The 13,832-nt window shown below is 41.9% G+C and overlaps 1 long non-coding RNA gene across 1 annotated transcript; it reads right to left on the bottom strand.

Moving 5' to 3' along the window:
* Positions 1-776: 776 nt before the first annotated feature.
* LOC134079450 (uncharacterized) lies at positions 777-2,740 on the bottom strand. Its single transcript, XR_009939067.1, has 3 exons — positions 2,252-2,740; positions 1,525-1,597; positions 777-1,255 (listed from the first exon to the last, which is right to left on the bottom strand). It is a non-coding gene; the product is annotated as an uncharacterized LOC134079450 (long non-coding RNA).
* Positions 2,741-13,832: the final 11,092 nt, after the last annotated feature.

Genomic DNA, 13,832 nt, shown 5'->3' with positions numbered 1-13,832 from the left:
CGCATGTGTGTGTGTGTGTGTGTGTGTGGAATCCGTGGAAGTGTGTTTATCTGTGCGTGTGAATCTGTTGATGTGTGTGTGCGAACTTAGTTACTTTTTAAACTGAGCCCCCTGCCGGCTCAACATAAAAATGCCAATCGGTTTTGCCAATAGCCTACTCACTATATTGGAATTTAACAGTTACGCCATTTTAACAGTAACGTCAGAACGTATAGAAGACATCACAACCTGCAAAAAGTAATTTCAGGGAGGTATCTAAAAAATACTTTAACCTACTGAGATACTGAAATACAGATGAATAGCCTATGTTTGTTCAATAATGTCTAGTCAGTATACCAAATAAGAGAGGCCTATAGATAGAAACTGTGGCAATAAAATATGAAGATTTTGGTAGTTTGGGCTTTTCGTGTATCCTTCTACTGTAGCCATTTAGCCATCTACTATAGGCCTGAATTATATGCCAATGAAATTACACGTGTTAAACTCACCTCAATAAATATTTTGCAATCATTTAATGGGCAATGCTAAAGTTACTGTTACAAACCAGCGGCAGAGTTGGCGGTCCAACGGCGGTAACCACCAGTGGCCCGCTGGAGTTTTGCTCATCAGTTCTCTGGCTGTCCACCGGCGGCTCAGAAGCGGCTCCAGATAAAGGGCCACCCTTTTGCCGCTTACTACCCACCAGCTTCTAATTGGCCTTATTTATGGCCATAATAATGAAAATGATGCACTAAAATAGCAATAATACATTATAACACTATCCATTTGCCCTCAATCAGAACAATTTACAATTATTTACAGGACTTACCAAAGTTACCAAATTTACTAAGGTGAAGACAGTGCCTGCTGATGAGAAACCTATAAATGTATTCTGTAATTTAATAATCCAATATAAAAACATTTATCCTCAGCAACTATCACACAGACTCACCACACATAGTATTAGGTTCAATACATTTTGTTTATTTATTTATTTTACTTGCTTTTGTTTATTTATTTTACATGCTCATTTACATGCTTTATTTATTGTACATGCTTAAACAATTTATTAAAATTATTTTTAATAATGATATATGTAACACACTCTTCAGATGTAAGGAAAGTAAAGATGCAAAGAAGTTGTGACAGACATTCATGGCTTGTTTCTCCCTTGATATTGGTGCCAGATTAATGAAAATGCAGTTCTACCTTGCTGGGGTGTTACTGGCAGCGTTGTGAGCGAATTTGACAGAGGTGTAGGTCTGATTGGTAAACTCTGTTGAACAGATTAGAAATGAAAAGGCGTATTTAGTGAGATGATTACTGCAATGGCAGGGTTCATACAAAAAAAATTGAGCTGAATTTACTACCTTTTCACTACCATCAACATGTTTTCTACTACAAAAGCAAAAGGTGAAGAGTAATGTAATGCAATACCTTTCCGAAACACAATAACACATTTAAGAACAACGGGGATTTAACAATGGACAAAGCTACTGGCATTTGAACAGGGGTGTGTAGGCTGTCAATAGGCACTGTATTTACCGGCATGGCTGGAGTTGATGAAGCTTGCTGGGTGGTGGTGCTGGCAAAGGTGTAGTGGTCTGACTGGCAAACTCTGTTGAACAGATTGGATATGAAAAGACGTGTTTAGTGAGATGATTACTGCAATGGTATGACACCTGGCACGCTAACTAGCGCCTAAAGTACAAACACTTCTAAAGGATATTTCCACTTAATTTTCAGACAAACCAAGCAAGGGACCACATGTACAGACTCTATAAATACTAACCATGATGTCAGTTTTTTATTCAAATAACTTGAAAGAGATCGTCAGGTATAAATGCACCATGCTAGTGGCCAGTTCATTCATTCACATGCTGTTACATGCTAACTGGCGCCTAGAGTACAAACACTACTAAAGGATATTTCCACTTAATTTTCAGACAAACCAAGCTAGGGACCACATGTACAGACTCTATAAATACTAACCATGAGGTCCGTTTTTTTATTTAAATTACTTGAAAGAGATCGTCAGGTATAAATGCACCATGCCAGTTCATTAATTCAGATGCTGTTACATGCTAACTAGCGCCTAAAGTAAACACTTCTAAAGGATATTTCCACTTAAGTTTCGGGCAAACCAAGCTAGGGACCACATGTACAGACTCTATAAATACATTTTGGAAACAGGTGTTGGCTAGAATTACGCTTTACATACAGTTTTTAAAATGAAAATAGTAGAGATATAGAGAAGAGATGTTTTACTTACCTAGTCCTAAGCCTGCTACTGGTGGTTTGAGTACTGACATTGTAGGCTATTCGCATCTGCTTGGATGAGTTTGCTTGATTATGTTTCTAAACGTAAAGACATTTAACAACTTCTTTATCAGTCAGACGGTTACACAGTTACGTGCAAGAACAACAAGTCACGTAAGAGATGAAATCGTTTAGCTTACTGCAACATGAGAAATCAAGTAGTGTGAAACTAGCGACAGTAAAGAAAATTCCAATATGGCCGCCATTCGGAACTGAGAAATCACAACTCCATCTTCTTCGTTTGTCTTCTTCTCTCTGGTCTGATCTATCATTCACTGAGCAGCGCCAGCGCCACACACCAGTGGCAGCAGGCTGCAGTGTTTGAACGTGGTTGCATTAGTTCTGCTTTTGACGTTCTCATATAAAATCGTAATAAATACATAATTGTTTTATTTGGTAAGCACAGGGTAGCCACGGGGGTGCCAGTGACACAGCTACATGGGGCCATTCTAGGCTTCAGTGTAGAGCAGCCACGTTGAGGGACCATTCACTAAATGCACACATAAATACATTTATTATAGCCCCCCATGGATGAAAGTCCACAAAACTTGGCATACTCCCAGAGGGTGTCAGGTTAATCATACACATGAAATTTGGTGCAGTTCATAGCATCTCATCTGAAGATAGGGGCAATTAAAGCAATATTACATTACATTTTCAATTTTTACCATGGGGGTGCAATTCACAAATGACTGGTTATAAGCTAAGTTGATCCGAGCTCTTGAGACCAACATACCATAAAAAAATTGTCATCCTCGGTGCCACGGTTCAGGTAGTTATGTAGGAAAAACTGCAATTTTTGGGCTTCGGGCGGGGCCAGCGCGGGGGGGGAGTGACCCCCGGGGACGAAACGAAATTTTTCCGTAAAAGTCTACTGGGGCTACATGCCCACCAAGTTTCATGTGCCCCGGTGTTACGGTGTCCCGGGAATCGTTGACCAAAAATTCAGAACCGATGACGGAAAAAAAAAAAAAAAAAACTTTGACAACAACTATATGACCGCTTCGCTAGCTATGCTAGCGGCGGTCATAATTATCACTTTTGCATTGTCTGTTTCCCAAGTATAAACACAGTGATCAGCTTGATTCTGAGCAAAATGGTTTTTGGTTAAGTACTCATGCAGCACCCTGTTCCAGTTTCTGCCAGATTGTTTTAACCCATACAATGACCTTTCCAATTTACAAACCAATTTTTCATTTGTGCCAGATTTCACCTCATAGCCCTGTGGCTGTTCCATATAAATTTCATGATCTATTGGTGCGTTCAGGTATGCAGTTTTTACATCCATCTGGTGCAGAATCAAGTTTTCTTGTGCTGCTTTCTGTATGATCACTCGGATACTTGTCAAGTTAGCTGTAGGGGAAAACGTATCTTCATAATCTACGCCTCTCTTCTGACTGTATCCTTTTGCCACATAACGTGCTTTACACTTTTCTGACCCATCAATGTTGTTCTTTATTGCATAAACCCATCTACCCCCCACTGCTTTCTTGCCCTCGGGCAAGCTACTTAGGGTAAATGTGTGATTTTCTCTAAGTGACTGCATCTCCTCATCCATTGCAGTGACCCACTCTTTTGATCTATCTGAGGTTACAGCCTCTGTGAAAGTTACAGGTACGTTACATGTCACTCTATAACAGTAATCTATGTTAATCTGCACCTGATCAGTTTCCTCATCAGATGCCTGTTGAGAAACACAGTCATGGAAATAGTCTGGCCTCTTCCTCTCTCTAGAAGGGTACCTTGTAGGCTCAGGCATAGCTTCAACTCTCTGGGTCTGAGGACTGCTACTCAGTTCCTCCTCTTTGACTGGAACCTGGTCACTTACTGGACTTGCACTCACATTCTGCCTAGTCCTATTGACCTTCTTCTCCAGATCATCATCATCATCATCGACAATGCTGGTCTGAGTCTGTTGCTCAACACAGGTCTTAGAAAGAAACTTGACTAACCTGTGCTTTTGCACTTTCCTGCTGTCAGGGAAATAGATCATGTATGCTGGACTGCTTTTATCATAACCAATAAAAACACCTTTTTCACATCTTGGATCCAGCTTTCTTTTATCTTGTTTGTAAACAAAACACTCAGAACCAAACCTTTGCATTCTAGATAGATTGGGCCGTTTCCCTGTTAACATCTGAACTGGTGTCTGTTTGATGCGATTGTTAAAACACCTGTTCCTGGTTATGGCTGCTGTTTGCACTGCATAAGGCCATAAACTTTTAGGTAACTCACTCTCTATCAGCATGCACCGTGCCATGTCAAAAAGTGTACGCCAGTTTCGCTCTGCTGTACCATTTTGGTGGGGAGAATATGGTGCAGAAGTCTCATGTCTAATACCATTCTTAACCAACAGAGTTCTGTAATGCTTTGCAGTAAATTCAGTTCCATTGTCAGATCTAAGACGTTGAATTTTGCCATATGGGGCCGTATCTGCAAGAAACCTCTCCGTTGCTTGTAGTGTATCAGTTTTACTCTTAAGGGCATATACAAACACTGCACTGGAAAAATCATCAGTGAATGACACGACATATTTGTACCCCTCTCTGGATTCTGGGTGAATTGGACCTGCCAAATCTGTGTGGACTAGCTCTAGAGGTCTTTTAGCTCTCACATCAGGCTTTCTATTTCTGGATTGCGTAAACTTGCCTTGGGTGCACACTTCACAAGTTGGAGGTTTGTTTATTGGACCTTCAATTTTCATGCCATCAACAACACCTTCTAACCTCTGTACGTCATCAAAATTACAGTGTCCCAGTATCTCATGCCAGGTCTTTAAATCATAACATCCCTTCACTCGGTCATCACATCTATCAGGTACTGTATGCAAGTAATAGAGTCTATCATGTTCATGAATGGGAAATTGTGTACCGTCTCTGTGCACCAGAATGTCCTCGCCTTTCTTGAAAGTCACGGCCGCTCCGCTGGCAGCCGCTGCTTGCACCGAGAATATGTCCTGCGGGTAAGAGGGAATATACAGCGCTCGTCTCAGGACTGTTTTGAGGTGGCGTCCTCGGCTGTCGATCAGGCAGACCTCAGCATCACCGCGGCGCTCTGCTACTCCCTTGCACCGTCATCTAGCTCCATGCAATGACTCCCGGCCTGGAACTCCTCATCGAACCTCTGGAACTTGGCGATGTCGGTGACGATGTGCAAGGTTGCCCCGCAGTCGACCATCAGGCCCCTCACATCGACACCCTGGCTGCTTGGCTGGGATCCTGCCGCTCCATCGGTCACCCGGAATACGTACTCGTCGGTCACTTCCTCGGTAGCCCTCCATGTTGCGTCTTGGCGTCGTCTCCTTCTGCAGGTTGTGTCGCGGTGTGTGCTGCTTTTGCAGTGGCTGCACCAAACTTTGCGCTGGCAAGCGCGGGCAATGTGTCCTTTCAGGCCGCACCTGTAGCACACCACGTCCGCTGCAGCCCGTTCAGCTTCACGTTCAGATGGGCCTGCACTGGCGGGTCTCACAGGCCTCTGTCTCGCCCGCACAGCCATTACATTGTCCTCAGCAGCTGGAGCACGCATCTTTTCAATGTCCTCGTAGCTTCGAAGCTTGGTTTTGAATTCAGCAAACGTTATTTTGTCATCCGATTGCGTTATATGGATGGCAAACTGTTTAAAAGTCTCAGGAAGCCCCTTTAGAAGCATAGCCACCAGCAGCCCGTCGTTTAAAGTCTCTCCAGCATTTTGTAACGCCGTGATGGCAGTTTCCGCACGAATAACATATTCAGTCACACTCTCGTTGCTTAATTTTTGAAGCGAGGTCAGCTCAGTATACAGGCTTATTACTCGTGGCTTTCCTTTACCTGCATAATAGTCTCTCAAAATCTTTAGCGCTGCGCGCCCATCGTCGGCTGCCTCTCGCATCACAAGCGATAGACTTTTATCGTCCAAGAACTGGATTAACTCCGCATATGCCTCAGCATTTGACGCCGCTCCTTCCGCTGTCTCCACACCCTCGGCCTCCGTAGTAATGATCTCTTTCAGGCCTTGCAGTCGGAGGTGGCCCAAAAACTTGATTTCCCAAAGTTCGTAATTCCTTTCATCTCCGTCAAACAGAAGCCGTGACCAGCGACCGCTCTTCACTTGTTGTCTAGCGTTCGACCTACTCATGGTGCTACTTCAGCACGCTACAAAACAAAGAAACGCTCGACTTCTTGACTTCTTGACTTCTCGACTTACTCTGGGCCCATAACCTGTTCACAGAGTAGACGCAACGACATGACTGACTTGCAACTCACAGCTACAGCTGTGTTCACTCAAGGTGATTTATTGAAGACCCAATTCATGACCACACCCACATTAACAATCACAAGTGTCAGTTCAATCAGTTCATTCAACTCAGTCAAAATGCAATCAATAAAGAAAATGAAAACAACAACATTATCGCATTTGTGACTAACAAAAACAAAAACATAATGCACATTGAGAGCACACCGTTAACACTACTCTAAGGAAGTCTTTGTGGAAGGTGACTAGTATCTCTATGTAGCCTAAATAAGGAACGGCCTGTCCAGCTGCACCCTCAACTTCTAAAAGGTCGTGAAGGGATTTTATAGGCTGATCTGAGAGGTACTTGTCATAGAATGACTCTGGAACGGTCTTTACTTGTGACCCAGTATCTAGTAAACAGCTGCAATCTTCACCTGCTATGTTGACTAGAGCTGTGCATTTAGATCCTATTAATCCTCTTGGAAGTTTACAGATGGATTGTTTGGTGCTCGATTGTTTAAGGTGGGCTCGTTGTTTGTGCTTGTTTTTCGCAGGACATGATTGATAAGTTACAGTCCCCATTCGTCCCGTAATGGAGGCTGTCTCTAGTTTAACTGTTCGCCTGCAAGGTTGGGGTTTTCCATCTCCCATATCTGTTGTTTTTCCTTTAACTGCCTTCTTTTCTCTGCTACAAGAGCTGGGTTCGGTCTTCCATCACAGTTTGGCTTAATGTGGCCATCTTCTCCACACTGGAAGCAATACCAAGGTCTGGGTTTGGAGGATAGACTCGATGTAACATGCTGTATGGACTCCCTCACTGCCTGTTCGGATTTCTTTTTCTGCCATGGCCCATGGCCTACTGATGGCGCCTCTTCTTGCATTGGTGGTTGAAGTGGGCTGGGGCTTTGTGGTCATTGCTGCCAACTGACTTTGAATCGCTGCTACTTGTTTAGTGAGTTCATGGGTGAGTGTACTCAAGGTGGAAAATGACTCTTGTTCTTCACTACTGCCATAAGCAGAATGTACTTGTGAGGACACTTTCTGTCTTGTGGTGCCTAGGTGTTGTCTCATACAAATGTCTTTGGTTGCGTGACGATCTTCCTCTGTTCGCAACAGTAGTAGCAACTCTGCGAATGACGGGGGACAGGATTTTCTTTGTTTGAGCTGGAGCTCAGACAGAATGGAATTATCCCAACAGCCTCTACAAAACTGCATGAGAAGATTCCTATCTGCTTCCTCACTTCCGATGCCACCTCTTTTGACAGCCTGGTTCAACGCTACTTGCAGTCGTTGCAGGTATGCTGATGGTTTCTCACCAGTATCCTGGAAGGTACCCAAGAACTTGGCATATAGCTCATCGCCATCTTGAACAGTCCCATAAGCAGAATCTAACAGCTGAAGATAAACAGCGGGTAAACTGTTGGGGCTCAGGTGTTTGACAATGTCGGTGGCAGGAGGCAAGAGGCTTTCGAGTATTCTCCTTGAACGTTGTAGATCTGATATGGCAGGGTCGCTCATCATAAGTTCAACACTGGAATGCCAAGTATCATAATCAGGTTCATTAGGGGGTCTGGGGGCTTTTCCAGAAAAGGCACGTAGTTTAGGGCACGACTGCATCTGCAGACCCATGTCTCCTCTTTTAACAATGTGTTCAACTACTACTCGCTGCACCTCAGGGGGGTTTAAATCATTGCCAGTTAAAACAGGGGCAGTATTTAGTGTGCTAGCGTGTGGAGTGGAGGGCACTGATGTCTCTGTGTAGGGTCTGGGATTTGGCACTGATGTCTCTGTGTAGGGTCTTGGGTTTGGCTCTGTGTTATTAAAGAGTCACTTCACCCCATAACTCCACCCACTTCACATTTCTGAAAACGGCTTTGAAAATGGGCGAGACGTTCTGAAATTTGGAGAGAGAGTGCAGCACTGCTGCAACCAATCAACCATGGTGATTTCGTGTCAATCTGGGAATGAGTGCTGCAGACATGGCTTATCACAGGTAGGCTAATCAGGGCAGCAGGTGTTGGGGCGTTTCAGTCCTAATTTGTAACGACCCGGTGACGTAGTGTCGGACTAGAAGTGCAGGACAACGTCAGCATTCCAATAGTATTTTGGACCAACATGCCATGGCATGTTTTCAAACGGTAGTATGCGCGAGAGAGCAATATCTCCAATACAAAATCAGACGAAATGTTACTTTTGTCGAGAAACACGATTTTTGTCAATATTAACCCTGGTAATAGTACAGTTCACCACTTATGAGTATTTTCAATCAATCAACAGCTCAAAAAACCTATTTTAGGGTGCAGTGACCCTTTAAATGGTGTAGGGGGTAAATCAACAATTGACTGACTAATTTCAGACATCATGTCTTTAAGAACTTCAGCAAAATTCTTCCCACTACGTTTGGCAATATCTTTGAGTTCAGCAAGGCAGGCTTTAGTTGTGTTATGTACTACAGTTTGTGAGTAAACACTGCTAAGAGCTTGTACTTGGTAACTACTGTCACCACCACCATGAACACAGGGCAGTTTTGGTTCTAAAGCCTTTACGGCAGCGCCTGAATTGTATTCTACAATTAAGCTGGGATATAACTCTGAAGAATGATCCTCAATCGGTATTATTCTGTTAATGGATCCATACTGTTTAAGGAAATCTAGAGCTTCCTCATCTTTTTCATTTCCAGTAATGCCTCTAACTAAAACGGCATTTGGAATTTTAACGGCATGGTTCTGAACAACATCTATGTTTATTTGATCAGTGTTAAGACACTCAGTATTGAAATCCTGTTTTAAAATATTAATATTATTGTAAGCTATATTAATGGCAAGGTTTATGGTAATAAATAGTACAATATAGAAATATTTGAAGACTATAAACTATACTTTACATCAATCATCTACCTCCTGGCTGGCTCGCCATAAATTACTGTAGCACACGGCTCGAATAAATATATAAAGTGCTGATAATAACATTAACTGGACCAATATTCAGAAGCTTAGGGTCGTCTACTGGAGGTAGTGTTGATGCAAGTAATTAGACTTGAGATAATAGTACAGTGGGTACGGGTTGAGAATGCACCTTCTCCCGCGGGACTCCCGAAGAGATCCCGCAGGCCGTCAAGCCGATTTTTTTCGAGGCTAAGGCAATGTACCCAAACAACCACCAGGTGGCAGAAAGTTTCATCCCGCATTTCAAAATGATGAAGACCGCATATCCGTCAATAGTCGACTCCTTAATCTCATTTAATCATTACAATGAAGGTGATGACTGGCGAAATTATTCAAACGACGTTTCAATGAACCATTGTTGAAATGAATGAAAATGGTTATAGAAAATCGCCTACAGCCTAACGCCGACACAGCTGATTCTTTGATTGATTCTAAGCTGTTTTGATGTAGGGGATGGGTAAACTGGCGCGCTACAAACATGCTACCAATCAAATGTAATATTAGTAGGACTAGCCTACTTAGATACTTTAGTCATAGGCAACGTTGCCATGTTAATTTGGGCTAGAAGTTCTTGCTTGTGGCGCTCCTGTCCGCTGCTTCCCCCGAATTGTGTGGCAAATTTGTCAGCTATCAGCTTAAATATCAAATCATATTTTATTTCTCTTTGTCGCCGTGGTATTGGGGAAAACGCGGAGAAACGAGATGGTCAGTCCTCGTATTTTTTCTTCGCGTTTCGTTATAAGAAATATATAAGTAATAGTTAGTCTTCTTCCATATTGAACAGATCTACGGGACGCTCTTTGTTCCGTATTTCAAGGAACTACTCAATGCACACACACTACAATGAAAAACACACAAAGAAATCACTAAACATATAGCCTACAACCTAATGACACTTTAATGCAGCGTTTCTCAAACTATGGGCCGCGAAACGTGGAGACTGCTGCTTGTCCGCGAGACATGGAGTGAAATTAGGTCCGGTGATCTGATAATTTGCTGCGCAATTGACAAAGCAACCGCGGACCGACAGAAAAAGAAAGCAAACGTTGCTGCGGAAATGCTTGCTAATTTGATGTGTTTAAACATAGAGCCATACAATTAGGTGTGTCTGTTATTATGGTAATTTTCGAGCATAACTGCTTGTCCATAGCTCAGTGACTAAAGCCTTGCCATAAGCACTGCTGCAGGTGCTTCTTTTATTATGCGGTTAGAGCATAAGCGCTTACTCATATAGACTATAACTCAGGGACAGGTGCAAAACCACCAACTGGGATGGATCGAAGGGCAAGCAAGCACTGCCACACAACGTGAAGGCCTTTGTGTTGTCAACACTAAACAGAAAGTTTCCTACGATGGGGAGAAGTGGCCGCAAGGACTGCATCGATAAGATCAACGAATACAGTAATGTTTTACAACCCAGCTGGTATCCGCTGTTCATTCCGACATATCCCCACTCGGCGGTAGGCCTAGGCCTATTTAACTTTTTTTTTTCAAACAACGTGCCATTCCGACATGAGGTCATTAATAGGCTATTAATGTCATAACTATTAGGCTATCATTAGGCTTACTATGCATGGCTGTAGGCAGCTATGAGGCCACTGAGATCTGGACCTCATCGGTTTTGTGAAAGCCGATTGGAAATACATAAGTTTAGAGCGAACGTTTCAACTATGTTTGCCATGGTAGACAAAAACACTCAAATAAAACAATAGCCTAAAAAACTAGATGCACCGCATAGCGGTACACAATATGACCGCCGCTCAGTTCTGCACATTCTCTCCAAAACGAATTACGCTTGTCAACTTTCCTGTATCTCCGATTTGTGCAATATACTGTATGTATATATCTCCTACTCTTGCAGCTCATGTGTATATGAGTGTGTGCATGTGTGAGTTTGCTTGTATAAAGATGTGTGTGTGTCTGTGTGTGTGTGTGTGAATGTGCATGTGTGCGCGTGTGTGTGTGTGGAATCCGTGGAAGTGTGTTTATCTGTGCATGTGAATCTGTTGATATGTGTGTGTGTGAACTTAGTTACTTTTTAAACTGCCGACTCAACATAAAAATGGAAATCGGTTTTGCCAATAGCCTACTCACTATAGGCCTATTGGAATTTAACAGTTACGCCATTTTGACAGTAACGTCAACAATATATAGAAGACATCACAACCTGCAAAAAGTAATTTCAGGGAGGTATCTAAAAATACTTTAACCTACTGAGATACTGAAATACAGATGAATAGCCTCTGTTTGTTCAATAATGTCTAGTCAGTATACCAAATAAGAGAGGCCTATAGATAGAAACTGTGGTAATAAAATATGAAGATTTTGGTAGTTTGGGCTTTTCGTGTATCCTTCTATTGTAGCCATTTAGCCATCTACTTTAGGCCTGAATTATATGCCAATGAAATTACACTTGTTAAACTCACCTCAATAAATATTTTGCAATCATTTAATCCACCATGGGCAATGCTAAAATTACTGTTACAAACCAGTGGCAGAGTTGGCGGTCCAACGCGGGTACCCACCAGTGGCCCGCTGGAGTTTTGCTCATCAGTTCTCTGGCGGTCCACCGGCGGCTCAGAAGCGGCTCCAGATAAAGGGCCACCCTTTTGCCGCTTACTACCCACCAACTTCTAATTGGCCTTACTTATGGCCATAATAATGAAAATGATGTACTAAAATAGCAATAATACATTAGAACACTTTCCATTTACCCTCAATCAGAACAATTTACAATTATTTACAGGGCTTACCAAAGTTACCAAATTTACTAAGGTGAAGACAGTGCCTGCTGATGAGAAACCTATAAATGTATTCTGTAATTTAATAATCCAATATAAAAACATTTATCCTCAGCAACTATCACACAGACTCACCACACATAGTATTAGGTTCAATACATTTTGTTATTTATTTATTTTACATGCTTTTGTTTATTTATTTTACATGCTCATTTACATGCTTTATTTATTGTACATGCTTAAACAATTTATTAAAATTATTTTTAATAATGATATTATGCAACACACTCTTCAGATGTAAGGACTTAAAAGCCACCTTTCCTGCTGCACCAGTCTAATTAATTTGGAGCGCCAGGGACCTCCTCAAAGCCCGGCCCAGTATCCTCTTAAACAGCATCTTTGGTGGTGTTTCCTCCAAAAATAGCAAAATTGAGATGAATTTACTACCTTTTCACTACCATCAACATGTTTTCTACTACAAAAGCAAAAGGTGAAGAGTAATGTAATGCAATACCTTTCAAAAACACAATAACACATTTAAGAACAGGATTTAACAATGAACAAAGCTACTGGCATTTGAACAGGGGTGTGTAGGCTGTCAATAGGCACTGTATTTACCGGCATGGCTGGAGTTGATGAAGCTTGCTGGGTGGTGGTGCTGGCAAAGGTGTAGTGGTCTGACTGGCAAACTCTGTTGAACAGATTGGTTTAGTGAGATGATTACTGCAATGGTATGACACCTGGCACATGCTAACTAGCGCCTAAAGTACAAACACTTCTAAAGGATATTTCCACTTAATTTTCAGACAAACCAAGCAAGGGACCACATGTACAGACTCTACAAATATTAACCATGATATCATTTTTTTATTTAAATGACTTGAAAGAGATCGTCAGGTATAAATGCACCATACAGTAGTGGCCAGTTAATTCATTCAGATGTTACATGCTAACTAGCGCCTAGAGTACAACCACTTCTAAAGGATATTTCTACTTAATTCTCAGACAAACCAGGCTAGGGACCACATGTACAGACTCTATAAATACTAACCATGATGTCAGTTTTTTATTCAAATAACTTGAAAGAGATCGTCAGGTATAAATGCACCATGCTAGTGGCCAGTTCATTCATTCACATGCTGTTACATGCTAACTGGTGCCTAGAGTACAAACACTACTAAAGGATATTTCCACTTAATTTTCAGACAAACCAAGCTAGGGACCACATGTACAGACTCTATAAATACTAACCATGAGGTCCGGTTTTTATTTAAATTATTTGAAAGAGATCGTCAGTATAAATGCACCATGCCAGTTCATTAATTCAGCTGTTACATGCTAACTAGCGCCTAAAGTAAACACTTCTAAAGGATAATTTTCGGGCAAACCAAGCTAGGGACCACATGTACAGACTCTATAAATACATTTTAGAAACAGGTGTTCGCTTTAAATACAGTTTTTAAAATGAAAATAGTAGAGATATAGAGAAGAGATGTTTTACTTACCTAGTCCTAAGCCTGCGACTGGTGGTTTGAGTAGGCCTACTGACATTGTAGGCTTTGCTTGATTACGTTTCTAAACGTAAAGACATTTACCAACTTCTTTACAAGTCTGACGGTTACACAGTTACGTGCAA

This window comes from Sardina pilchardus, chromosome 5, assembly GCF_963854185.1.
Source record: "Sardina pilchardus chromosome 5, fSarPil1.1, whole genome shotgun sequence".
In the NCBI taxonomy this organism is placed as follows: Eukaryota; Metazoa; Chordata; class Actinopteri; order Clupeiformes; family Clupeidae; genus Sardina; species Sardina pilchardus.
Note: the sequence above shows the minus strand (reverse complement) of the source record. Positions and strands in the feature narration are given on the sequence as shown.